Raw genomic sequence first — 13,989 nt, forward strand, 5'->3', positions numbered from 1 at the left:
TTTTTTTTTTTTTTTTTTTTTTTTTGGCAGTACCGGGGATCGAACTCAGGACCCTGCACTTGCTAGGCAAGGGCTTATTCTGTTGAGCTATCTTCCCGACCCTGTTTCTTATTATTGTGACCAGCTTGTTTGTGAAATTGTTACTTGAAATTGTTGAACTTTTTGTTTTGTAACATAACAAATTTGACCTCTAGAGGTTTTTATAATTGAATTTATATCTCATTATTAAATGCATACTATCTGTACCACTTTTTTTTAAAGTTAAAGGTATTCCACAAAGACAGAATGTTTTGAATATTAATAGAATGAGAAAGTTTGAAATTTAATGGGATAGCTGTGAATATTCACAGGTTTTACTATAAAATTTTATATATTTTTACTGGGAAATAATGCTGAAAGGGTAAATTGTTCTCAGGTTCACCTCTAAAGTTCAGCCTGTAAAGGATAAATAAACTGGGGAGATCTTTGTTTTGCCAGAGTATAGCTAACTTCACTTTGTATAGTATGTGTCTCTGTGTACCCAAACAAATTATTTATTGGTCATGTATTTTTTTAAACATAAGAATTTTGGTTTTGTAGGTATTTTTTAAATAAAGTATTTGTTAAATTAGTGTTTTATAGTCTCAGCATATATAGTCATAGTTTTTCAAATATATTCATTTTATCTGATAATCAACTTTATAGCCTTTTAAAGACATTTGGGGAAATGTCATGGTTTTTATTGATCTCTAATTTGACAAATTGGAAATGTCACATTCAGACAGATGACATCTCAAAAAAATAAAAGGCTGTTGATTTGAGTATAAGTTTGAACTCCAAGCATCTGTCTGGCTGTGGTATTAAGTGTTTTATTTGCCACAAAATTCAGTAGATTTCCTTGTCATTTGCATGAAAAGTGAATCCAGAAGGGAAGTGTCAAAGTATAAAAAAATGAGAACTGAGAACTAGTGTTAGATAATTGAGTCATAGCCTCTCCTTTAACCTTTCTTGTCAGTATACAGTGGAAGAATTTCTTTTTACCAAACTATCAGCCTCTAGAGCTTTTGTTGGGAAGAAGCAGCATGTTCTTTAACTTATAAAGAAGTGGTAACAAACTAGAGATGGTGAAATAGATTTTGAAGTGGGCCTTGAAAACTTATGAAGTTTGAGTAATTAAAAATACAAAATCTGTAGCTCGCAGATGGGCAGTTTTGGCATTTGTGTTCCAAGTTCCTGATACTTTAATAGAATTGTGTGCTGCTAAGAGTTGCTGTTCAGGTAGCTCTTCGTAGCTCATGAAAACTTTGTCTGTTAGGTTGTTTCATGAAAACTGAGGATCAGTAGACAGGCCGTAACCGAAGTATGACTATTAGCTTTGCATTCCACAGGAAAATTGTTTCTGTGTGTTCTTGCCAGTGATTTTGAATCCACAGAGAGAACATTAAAGAGTGTCCCATTAAACTGACAAAATCTATTTTAAGAGAAATTTGAAAATCTGATTATATTTTTAAAAATTAGTAAGTAGTTTATGCTGGTTTAAATGTATTAAATGCTGTTTTGGTACAGTGTCCTAAATCAGATTTTGTTTGTTTCTTTTTCTTTTTCTTTTCTTTTTTTTTTTTTTTTAAATATAAGTTCAAGTTTTCAGTGTGATAACTGTCAAACACAAACCTATGTGAAAGCTCAATATAGGATATTTTTTTTTTTTTTTTTTTACAGAACAAGGGATTGAACTCAGGCTCTTGTGCTTGCCAGGCAAGTGCTTATTCTACTGAGCTATCTCCCTGGCCCCTAAACCAGATTTTAGTAAAAAATAAGTCTGCATATTATTTTATCCTTGCTTCTACATTTTTGTTCACATCTATTAATATACCAATATACCAATCTTAAAATTTTTTCACTTAAGTAATTTTTTAAAGCTAGTTTTTTTTTTTTCTTTTCTTTTTAAAATTTGTTTCATTTTATTTTGGTTTTTTTGAGCCAGGATCTCAGGTTGGCTTTGAATTCACTGTGTAATCCAGGCTAACCTTGAATGCATAGTGGTCCTCCTGCTCCAGCCACCTGAGTGCTGAGATTATAGGCATTTGCCAGCCTGCCCCACTTGCACCAAGTAATTTTGAATCTTTTGACACTAACCTCATAACTTCCATTTTTCTTCATGCTCCTACCCACTTATACATGTTGTGTTGTCCACTTTAAGTGTTCATGCATCTTAGTACTTTTCTTGTTGCTGAGCCAAAATACCTGATACTTGAGTTAAAGGGAGAAAGGTTTATTTAGCTCCCAGTTTGTAGAGATTTTACTGGCTGCAACTGAGGGCCACACATGACAGAGGGACAACAGTTCATAGTGGCAGAGGATAGTAAAAGCAACAAGAGAGCAAGAAGACAAGCCTTTTTCTGTCCCTTGTATTGTATCCAGTCTGCTGGAATTAGGGTAGTGCCAATCCAGTTGGTGAACTAATCCAGGAATCAGCTACCCTTCATTTTTGCACAAACTCTAGATTCAGCCACCTTTGAAAAGCCCTCCCCCGTCATGATTTCATGAGGCTTTGGAGGGACATCTAGCCTCAAACTGTAAGGCCATCTTGGATCCAGAGTTTAGCCAAGGATACATGATCTTCTGAAATTTCCAGTAAGAGAAGTGGATCATGATATAGATATTTGTGTAGCTATTGTGAATATATCTTTTTGGCTCTTTTATATTTTTGTTCTGGGCCCCAAAGCTAAATAAGATGGTCATGTTACTGTTTTAGAACATATTTTCCTTAACATTTTAAGAAGCTCCTGTTCCCTTCATTTTCTTCCTGTTTTTTAAAGGTTAGTTCAAACTCAGATCTTTTAAAATGAGAAATTTTTTCTAATCAGTCTAGCTTGAAAAATGATCATTAAGAAATGATCATTAAGAAATGATCTATTTTGTATTCATGGTTGTCTGAGCTCAACTTTACATACTCAAGATGCTGTTCTAGACGTTTCTATTCAAAATTTAACCTTAATTTTAATTTCTCATATTTTACGAATAGTTTTTATGTGTGGGTCTTTCTCCTTTTCAAACATATAAGTTCTTGTTAAGTAATATTTTTATAGCTTTTTTTGTACCCTGTTCTTGCATAGTACTCAATGCTGGTTTGCATTTATTCTGAGTCTTTTTTTTTTTTTTTTTTTTTTTTTGTATTTTAGGGAAGGGTCTACAGGGTGTCACTACTACATCGGACTTGTAGTGATGTGCCTGTTTACAGCCTCCCAAGAGCTGGGATTACAGGGGAGCACCACCATACTCAGTCTCAATTGCCATATCAGTGTACCCTGGGGATTGAACCCCCAGTCCTTGCACCTGCTTGCAGTTGCTTGCAGTTGCTTGCAGTTGCTTTAATCCGCCGAGCTATTTGGCCGGCCCCAATGGGAAGGATTTTTTTTGGCTGGCTCAGGCTGCCTTAAGGGCAGGTCTGGGAAGGCTTGGGGAGCTGGGGAATCGAACCGCAGTCCCCTGCGCCTGACTGGGTTTGCCCCAGCAGGTGCTTAACAACTGAACTAACCCACAAGTCCCCTTCTGAATCTTGACAGCAAGTAATTTGGAAGCTTTGTGGAAACTGTCAGTTTTGATGACTTATTTCCTGTTTGTGAAGGCATCACAGTCTAAGTCAGCTTCTCTTCCTCCCATATATGATGTCTTAAAGGGCAGGTTGAGTATTACCTCTAAAATGCCTGCTATCAAAAGGGTTTTAGATTTCATTTTTTCAGATTTTAGAATGTTTGCATATACTTTGCGTTCAATCTCAAAATCTGGAACACTCAGAAATCTGAAGCTGACCATTATGTTGACACTCACAAGTTTTGGATTTCAGAACTTGGGCTTGTCTCTTTCTACTACAGCTGATGAAAGCTTTTTTAACAAGATTTTTTAATATGTTAAGTGGACTCTGCATGCCCAAGGTTGCATTTGTCTTTCACAGAAAGGAAAAATATTTAGAAGTAATAGACACTTCTAAGGCTTCACCCTTGCAAAATCTTTTATTCTGAAGTCTTTCAAAATTGCCCTTGAGTTTATTGACAGCTGAAAATGATCAGTTGACTATTAAAGTAGATGAAGGTGTTATCCAGAAGACTGCCCCTGGACAGCTTCCTGTGCTTCTCAAGGGTACCTTTCTTAAAAATTATCCAGGGCTGATCCCGAGAGGTAAGTGAGATGAAGAAAGAACAGCAGGAGCAGAAGACTATCCTTATTCATGTACATTATTTTCCAGTGCTTTTTAAAAATACTGTGACATTCAGAATATTTCCTGCATGTTCTATATCCAGATTATAGAACTGCTCAGCAAAAAGGCTAAATTCAGAGCTTCATGGTAATGACTAGATGATATAAGTTAACTTTCCCATACTTGAGCACTCAGTTCCTGGCAGTATTCTTATATTCTCCATTGAAAAATACATGTAAGAAGCTAATACCATTATACTGGTGATTACTTGATGTTATGTTTTAGACACAGAAGTAAGCATAGACAGCAAAATTATATGGCAGTATGTCGTTACAAGGTAGTTGATTATCCATATATTTTTATACAAAATGAGAAAGATTTTCATAAGACAGATTGCATTAAGCAGAAACCACTGGTTAATTTGTTCCTTAATTGAGGGTTGAGGTTGATTTTATTGATTTTACTTTCTACCCTCACTTTTATCTCTCCCCTCTTTAGAAATTGACTTATTATTTGCTCCTTTTTATTCAGAAGACAAAAACAAAAAAATGAGCATACAAGAAAATAAGTAAGAACAGCCCTACCTTCATGAAACTATGGGAATAAGTTAAGGAATTGAAATGTGTAATTATAAAGCCATGTAAGCCTCATGAATTCATTTTTTTTAGCATTTTCCATTTATAACATTTCCCAAATATTACAGTAATTTTACAACCATAATTTTTAAATTGCCTGTTGGCAAAGAAAACATCTGAAAATTAGAATTGTTGTAAAGTTTTCTCTTTCTGTGTATTTGGCAACTTCTTGAAGCTATTCAGTCTTCTGGGGGCCAGGGAGATGGCTCAGTAGAATAAGTGCTTGCTTGGCAAGTGCAAGGGCCTGAGTTCAATCCCCGGTTCTGAAAAAAAAAAAAAAAACCCACAAAAAACAGTCTTCTGTTTCTAGCACATTGCATGTAATGGGCACCTTTAGATTAATCGGTCAGTCATGAAGTAAAGTGTCTGTCTGTCTTGGGAGACTTCTGTGTTACTGTATCTGTTATTTCGAATAAGACCAGTGCCCAGTCGTGAGTCTGGTGGAAGAAGTCTCAGCTTTTATCGTATGCTTAGCATCAAATGCCAAGAGGTCTGGGGTTTCTCTGCAGACATAGGTGTTTTTCCTTCAGATTTTTATTTGATAGAATTTATCTTTGCAAGGTTTTCATCTTACTCAGCGGCCCTTCAACTCTGTCTCTCCTCGTCTTGCTGGCGTACGATACATGAGGCAAGGGTTATTTTGGCCCAGTTTGTGGAGGTTTCAGTCTCTAGCTGGCCAACTTTCAAGGAGAAGCACAACATCTGAGGAGCTTGGCCGAAGAAGGCTGCTTGTGTCATGGTGGCCAAGAAGCAGAGGCTAAGGAAGAGCCAGGAGGGGACCTGCGCCCTCTGGTGACACACACAGTGACCTGCCTCTTCTGACCAGGCCCCAACACGAAGCCAGTCACAGCGCCTCTGTAATCCAGCCATCTTCCCCAAGCCCCATGTCTCATTGCTTGAGACTGTGAGGGGACATTCAGATACAAATCACAACAAACATTTTCTTGAAATAACAAGTGGTAACCTTAAATTTTATTTTAGGTAGAAGACTTACAGAAAACTGGTTAAAGTACTGATAAAGTCTATTCGATTCTTACAAGGACATTTTGTAATCATGCTTTTTAATAAAAACTTAATTTTTTAAAAAAAAAGTTATTAGGGCCGGGGAGATGGCTCAGTGGAATAAGCGCTTCCCTGGCAAGCGCAAGGGCCTGAGTTCAGTCCAAAATTCAAAAAAAAAAAAAAAAAAAAAAAAGTTATTAGTATGTGTGTGATACACAATGAATTATACATTCATCATGGGTTATTGTTCCATATACATACATATACATCTTGCCCCCCCTTCCCTGTTCCCAGCTCCACTTTCTATCTCCTTGTTTCCTATCATCTTTTATTTTGTTCTTTAAGTTATTTGTACTTTGGGTTTCCTTTATAAGAGAAAACCGTGGGATAGCCTGTTTCTGACTTACTTCACTTAGCTAATTGTGCTCAATGTCGAATTTAAAAGCTGCTGTACAGCAGAGGAAACAATAGAGCGATGAGACGGCATGCACAACAGAATAAAAATTTTTGCTAGCGATTCCTCAGAGGCCTAATATCTGGAATACATAAAGAATTAAAAAAAAAAAATTAGACCCTCCAAAAGATAAAAGAACCTGATCTTAGAAATCAGTTTCTGTTCCACATTGTATGTAGAGTTTATACAACAGTGGCTTTTCAGTCTTATGTATTCTGGGATTACCTCTGTTATGTTTTTGGCCAAAATACTTAATCTAGCTTGACATTTTTAAATTGAATTACCAAAAGATCATGTTGTCTACGTGCATGTTAAAATGCTCTTAGTATTTTTTCTGCTGTTTCCTCATTCTAGGAGTTTCAGAGGGGGTGCTGGAGAGTGAACCCGGGCCTCCTCACTGACCTACATTCCTGGCCTTTTTTCATTTTTTAATTTTGAGATGGAGTCTCCTAAGTTGCTCACTCTCATGTCCAATTATACCCTCTGCCTCAGACCCACAGGGTGCTGGATTTCAGGCCATCCTACCAAGCCAAGCTTCACAGCATTTTCGCAAGTCTCTGCCTCTTTTATTCATGTAACTGGTCGTTTTGTAAAGAACACGACCGGACTTGACTGTCGTTTATCTTCTTTTAGTACTTTGTATAGCTTTCTACCTGTTTTTTCTCTTTTACTTTTGTTGATCATCTTTTAAATGTTTGCCTTTCTTGTATTCTCTGTCTCCTATTCTTACTCATGACAACCTGTTATTTCATGCTGTGACTGTAGTAACAATTTTCTCTGCATGTGATTATATTCTTCTACCAAATTATGGGCTGGCAAAGCCCAGGGATTGTGGTCTGTATTTCAGTTCTCCCACGTTGAATTTAGTGGGGCATGGTAGTCTTCACTAAATGTCTTTAAGTGATATTCAGTTATATTTTCCCAATCTGATGTAGTCTTTTTTCCTTTATTTTTCATTAGCCGGGATTGAACCCAGGAACACCTTAACATGAGCTATATCCCTACCCCTTTTTGTTTTGAAACAGAACCTTTCTAAATTGTCCAAGCTGGCTTTACAGCTGTGATTCTTGCCTCAATTCTGAGTAGCTTGGATTATAGCCTTGTGTCACCACACCTTGCCCAATCAGGTATATTTCTGAGATTTATGTAGCTGTTGGCTTTAAGAGGCTAGAAGTCTCACCTGTGAAACGTCTGAACCTAAACTAATTTAAATACAGAAATAAAATTCAGTCTATTGTAAGTCTAAATAGCAGTTTTATTACTAGAAAGGCTGCGTCTTACTCGGTCATCAGGCTTTCTACTACTTTCCCCCCAAATTAGGCCATTCCATACATGTGTTTAAAAACATTCCAGATCAGCAGAACATAATAAGCTGAAATTTTAAGGTAGGTACTCTGAATCACCCTTCTGGGTGTTCTCAGAGTGGCCACCTAAAGAGACAAACCTCTAGACTGAAAATGTGTCTGTCACATAGAAGCAGGAAGAGTGAATCAGAGTGCAAATCTGGAGGACATCTTTGAAGGATTGTTCATTGAGCGCTCTGTACGAGATCCTGTGTTGGACCGAAGATTTGGAGCTTATGTTTTAGGGCCTACTCAGTGCTTTTAGACTCACCAGAAGATAAGTCATTCTTTCGCACAGTATAAGCAGAAGTGTTCCCTAGGAAGGATGGGGCCAGAGGAATAGACAAGTTGCTCAAGAAATAACCATTTCTCTATCCATTGCTTGTAAAATCTCAAAGATTCTTGTAATTTAAATTTTTAATTTTTTATTAGTACATGTTTGTATTTTACAATCATCTTAGAATGGATACGTGTTCATAGTACAACTTGCTTTTAAAAAAATATTTAATTTTTAAAAAAAAATTTAATGCCCTCCCCAGGTTATGGTAATTTTAAGGAAACGAGAGTATAAAACATAGAGAAGTATACCAAACTTTTTTTGTTTTTGTTTTTGTGTGTGTTTTTTTTTTTTTTTTTCAGAACCAGGGATTATACTCACAAACTGGTCTTAAGGGAAATCAGAAATTTAAAGGCCAGATTTTAGAAGAAAAAGTTGATAATTTTTCTTCTAAAAGATAAATTGATAAAAAGATACCTTCTAAAAAATAAAATGATAATTTTAGTTTTCCTTTATTTGTAATGGTTTAGGATTTTAAAGGCCATTTAGGCTCTTGTCCTGATTTATTTTAGCAGAGTTTTGCCAAGTATTCACTTATTCAAGTTGCTTAGGAAGTTGACCCACAGGAGGTGTAGTGAGTGCGAGCATTTGAAAGCAGTGGGAAGCTTCAGAGCTTAACCACCAATGACAGCCCATTGCTGGTAGGTAGGTCTTCATCATGTCAGCATCTCTTGTGGAGCATTTTCTTACTTTCCTAGCACTTATCCTTTGTGTCACTTATTAGGTGTTCCATATAGTGCTTTCTGTCATTCAGGTACTCTAATGTATTAATGGGACTGGGGATTCGGCTCAGTAGTGAGGCTCCTGACTTTGCAGGTCAGCCTCCAGTAGAACTTTTCATCTGTGGCATCATGTAGGTAAGAATAGTGTCTCAAAAATTTAAAGGGCACAGTAAGACAAAGTTAAATATTTTTTTTAAACTTACGTACAGGAAGTGGTTTTATAGGCTTCAAAAGTTGGGTATGTGTGAGAGTCATGGTGGGGGCAGACTGATTTTTAGAAGTGGGAGTTTTGGTATGCTGTCCCACGGACTGGAGCAGAAAGTCCTCAGCAGGGCTAGAACAGGTTCACTTGTAAAAGCAGTCCAGGAGATTGTTCTGATGGCCTACAGGTTTTCCTGAGAGAAGTGTGGTACTTTAAAAATACAGTTAACTTGAATGGGACCCATCCCCAACATTTTAAAACAGCATTGTAATATAAGAGACGACATAGAAACAGTCACTGTCTTTTGAAAATTTTGATTTTGTTAGGGATTTGGGACTAGTGGTATTTGTCCCTTAGAGATGTGTTAATTAATTCTCTGTAATTCTCCCAAGGTAAATTTAGTCGTTTGTCATCATTATGATTTATATCTGTCTTTTGACTTCAGTGTTGGAATCACTTACATTTTCTGTGAATTAATCGCTTCAATTTTGGTGTAGTTTTAAGGTCTTAATATTAGGAGCCAGATTTATAAGTTATTTATTATACATTATTAGGATGCCTAACTATCTTGAATATAGTAGATATTTAAAGTAATGAGCTTAAGTAATGAGCTTTTTATAAAAATTATTGCATCATTAATATAATATCATTGTAGTTATTGTATACTAGAAAAACTCAAGATAGATAAATGTTTAAGGTTTTTTTTTTTAACTTTAAAGTCTTCCCTGGGCTTTTTTTTTTTTTTTTGGTCTTTCTGTTTTTTGTTTTTTTTTTAAGCAGAATATATTTATTGAGAGAAAGAAAGCTCCTGTCCCAAGAGAGGGACAGGAGGGGGGCCCAAGCGGGTAGTTTCCCCTCTGTTTTGTTTTTTAACTTTACTTTCTCTTTATTTCCCTTGGCTGGATTGTTGTTGCTTTTCCTCATGTTCTTAGCTGCAGCTGAAAACTTTGAGTTTTTGGATGCCTTTGAAGTATCCCAGTATTCAAAGAGAATAAGTAGAGTAATTCTAAGTCTTGATTTACCTGGAATGGTCCAAGTATAATTATCAGCAGTACCCTCAGTCTCTGTCAAGATGCTAAAATAGGGGCTGGCGAGATAGTTCAGTGGTCTAAAGCGCCTACTTAGGCAAGCTTAGGCAAAGAATAGGGGCAATGGTTCAACTCCCCACCACCCCACATACAGGCCAGCCCCTGCCCCCCAGGTGGGCTGAGCTATCCACAAAAAAAAGATGCTAAAATAAATACCTGTCTGTCTGTATTGTTACTGTCAAAATCAGTGATTGCACATCACTGGAGCCCATTAGGAGCCTTACAATCCCATCTTTTGTTTTATTGTCTTACCCTGGTAGTTATTGCTTTGACACTTGCTGAATTTGGCAGGACACGTTTTTGTGAAAGTTTGTCCCAGTATGCCCAAGACTAGCTACGATTTGTCACTGATGGTTGCCTTCTGACTTGCTACATTTTCCAGCCAAGTTGAGAGTAGTACTCACCATTTTTGGTATTCCTGATGCTTCCTGGAACCAATTAATGACAAATACTGAGGTACAACTGTGTTATTGTTAATGGCATTTTCTGTAATTTAAATTCTCATGTGAGCATTTATAGAGTTCTAGCCATGGTGACATCCTTGTAATGAGAATTTTGTATTTTGTAATGGAAATTTTAATTTACTTTTAATTTTGAACTGTGGAAAGTTTTGACTGCCTCAGGAAATTGTTCCTTCTCAAAATGATTTGAGATGGATGAGAATTCCTGGGCCAGTAGGTTATGTCTAGGCATTTATGTAACAAAAACAAGTTTCAAAAAGACACTAGTATTTTGTGGCATTCCATGAACTTTTGTTTATGTTGTTTGTCTTTTACAGAACATGTTCATCTTATAAGCAGGCTAACTTATAGAAAAGTTGTACATTCAGTTTCTTTTCTTTTTTTTTTTTTTTAAGTAAAAGGAAACTCACTGATGAGTTTCCTTTTTTAGATATATACTTTTCCTTTCACTTTTAAGGTGAAAGATTGTTATATGTTTGACTTCCATTTCATATGTTTAAAAAGATTTGCTCTGAGAAGTACAAGTTTTTACAGAATTTGTTCAAATGCACTCCAGATGTCCCTTACTGACTCCCATTTTTTCCTAAAGATCATTATATCTCCTGTTGAAGGTTGAAAGTGTCTTTCAGCTGCACATTGCCCCTTTCCATTTTTTGTCAGCTGATTTTTCTTTTTATATTTCAGTAGAACTCTTAAAGCACATATTAAGTATTTTATTTCCACAGTTTCATTATAAATTTGATGTAATTTGATTTACCTTCCTCCTTCTATTTTTCCTTTAAGTTATGGTTCCTAATTTTTAATCTTAGACTATTACATAATGACCTTGTTCCCTCTGAAGCATCAGTTGTGCAAATTGATTATCAGTACTGTGGTTTGGATTAAAGAAAATTCATTGCTTACATACTATTTAAAATACACATGAAGAAAATGTTAGTTCTACTTGTAATTGGAACACACTGCTGCATACTGCTGACCTAGTAGAGATCATCAGTTTAATATTTTGTATGCTATAAAAAGGAATCTCTTACTGTTTCAGTTTTTTGTTCTGCATCATCTAATTACTTACCTCCAGAGATGGGACATAGGAGTGGTTTACTCCCCTCTCCAAAACTGCCATCTGAGCATACTTGAAGCTGGCCTGAGGCATGCAGGATCCCGGGATGCGCAGAGTCCGTGGGAGCGGCGAGAGGTGTGAGTGCTTTGCTCTTGCTGGTTGCAGCCCTGAGTCCGAAGTCGTTCACTGGATTGCTGCTTATGTGTTTGTAGCCTACACCAGCAGCAGATGGAAAGAGGAAGGAGTTAGAGTTTCTACTTCTAATAGTTGTATCACTTTTTTTCCCAAATGATGATTCCAGAAGATTTTCGGATTAAATTAGTCAGAAATGACATTTTGTAAGGTATTATTACCTATTTCATTGCTCTTTTCCTTTGGTAAATGTGATGAGTAGTACTTGTTTTAGATAGTACAAAATTAAATCCCTAACTAGACAATTTGTTATTAGATATATATCTGTAAGTTAATTACTTTTAAGAATGAGAATATATAGTATCGAATACTGTCATTTAAAATATTGCAGTAGTGGAAAAAAGTCAGTTATTGAATATGAACCAGTCACTAGATAACTTAGGGGGAAATTGCTTTTTTAAAAAAAAATATAGTTCGTATGTCAGAGTAAGGTGGGAAAATGCTCCAGAGTTTCATTAGTGCTGTGCCTATTCCTAGCGAAGTATTGCACTGCAGCAGCAGCAGCAGCAGGTGCTCTCCTAAGCATAATTGGAACTTTAATTCCATTTATTGCTTTGTTGCCCTCTTTTTCCATAAGGTTTATATGTCTGGGAATAAAAAAAGGACACGGAGTGAAATTGAGAATGAAAGAAGAGATGGTATTTAATTATGTGTGGAAAGAATCATGTAATAAAATACTCCTCTAATGGATTAAAATCCTTCTAAAAGGAACACTTTCCCAAAGATAAGACTCAGTTTCCTTCTCTTTCCTTTGAGCCCATCTCTAATGAGTCTCCAGGCTCTTCTCACGCTGCTTTTGAAACATGCCCCACGCCCTTTCTAGGCGCTACGTCTCTGGCCCGCACAGTTTGCTTTTCCTTCTCCGTCTTCGCTGGGATGTTTGCATTGCTCTTCTGAACGCACCTGGGCTTCACTAGCATGCTTTATCCCTGTACTCGTTCGAACCCATTCACTGTTTAGGGGTTGGAGACTGCAGTGTTGCACTTCGGGTCCTGTATTCTCAGGGAGGCCTTTCTTCATTTAAGCAGGAAGTTATTTTCTGCCTATCCTGGACTTCTGTGGCCCCCTGTGGCTGGCTGTGTGGTCTGTTTTCCATTGAATGTCTCTTGTTCTCAAATGTCCAAATGTGGCTTCAAAACTTAATTTTTAAACATGGAAAGCAAGGTTGTTTTGTTTTGTTTTTTGAGACAGGATCTCACTGTGTACTTCAGGCTGGCCTTGAGTTCACTATGTAGGATAGGCTGGTCTTAGACTCACAGTGATCCTCCTGCCTCTGCCTCCCAAGTGCTGGGATTACAAATGTGTGCCACTACCCCTGCTGATAGTTCCTTCTAATTTGTCCATACTGTTATCCCACTGTTTTGAAGTATAGAAATAATACCCATATTTTAGTGTCTGTGTCTGTCTGTCTGTCTGCGTCTTTGTGGTGGTCTAGTTGATGAAAACTTTGAAATATTTTTGATTGAATGAAGCAAATAACCTGATATCTTGTCCTAACACTAGGTAATTTTTTGTTTTATTCTTGAAGGGAATATATGTGAGGCAAATTTTCTTAATGCATCTGGACACCACAGAACTAGAGTTCTTTTTTTTTTTTTTTTTTTTTTTACCAGGGATCAAACTCAGGACCTTGTGCTTGCCAGGTAAGCACTTATTCCACTGAGCTATCTCTGCAGTCCCTCCCTTTTTTTGAGAACCAGAGTTCGTTCTTTCTTTTCATTTCTTTTCTTTTCTTTCTTTCTTTCTTTCTTTTTTTGAGAACTATAGTTCTTGAAGGGTCACTTTTTAAATCTTCTAACAGTATCTGCCTTTTCTACTGAAGCCCTTTTGTATAAATTGTTAAAACTGAATCCATTGATACTGTCATCTAGTAGAAAAATAATATTCATCTTCATTTAGTGTTGGATAATGTACTTCCTTGTACTTGTAATATATTTTGTCATTATTTGATATGAGCACGTATGAGCAGACACCAGTTTCTCCGCCACATATCAGATATGCACAACAATGCATAAGTGTGTGAGTTTCGCCTTTGAGCAGCTCACTCTGTCCTGGTAAAGAAGGCATGAGTATAACCAAGAGGAGTAGTGTGTACAGGTGCTATGATGGGCACACATGGTGAGGGCACAGAGAAGCAGAACCAGTGGTTGTAGCTTAGTGATTGTAAGTATTTCACCAAATTCCCAATTTTATTGCACATAAAAACTTGCTTATTACAGTTGCTGCTTAGGAGGTACATGCACTACGTTTTGTCTGCTTTTAGGGTGAAACAAACCTAATTCAGAATTACAGTTTTGGGCCAGGGAGATAGCTCAGTAG

At 36.7% G+C, this 13,989-nt stretch overlaps 1 pseudogene; it reads right to left on the reverse strand.

The window, feature by feature from the left end:
* Positions 1–12,690, reverse strand: part of LOC101580820 — a 15,470-nt pseudogene extending 2,780 nt beyond the window's left edge.
* Between the last annotated feature and the right edge of the window lie 1,299 nt (positions 12,691–13,989).

Source organism: Octodon degus, unplaced genomic scaffold, assembly GCF_000260255.1.
Source record: "Octodon degus isolate 3935 unplaced genomic scaffold, OctDeg1.0 scaffold00154, whole genome shotgun sequence".
Classification (NCBI taxonomy): domain Eukaryota; kingdom Metazoa; phylum Chordata; class Mammalia; order Rodentia; family Octodontidae; genus Octodon; species Octodon degus.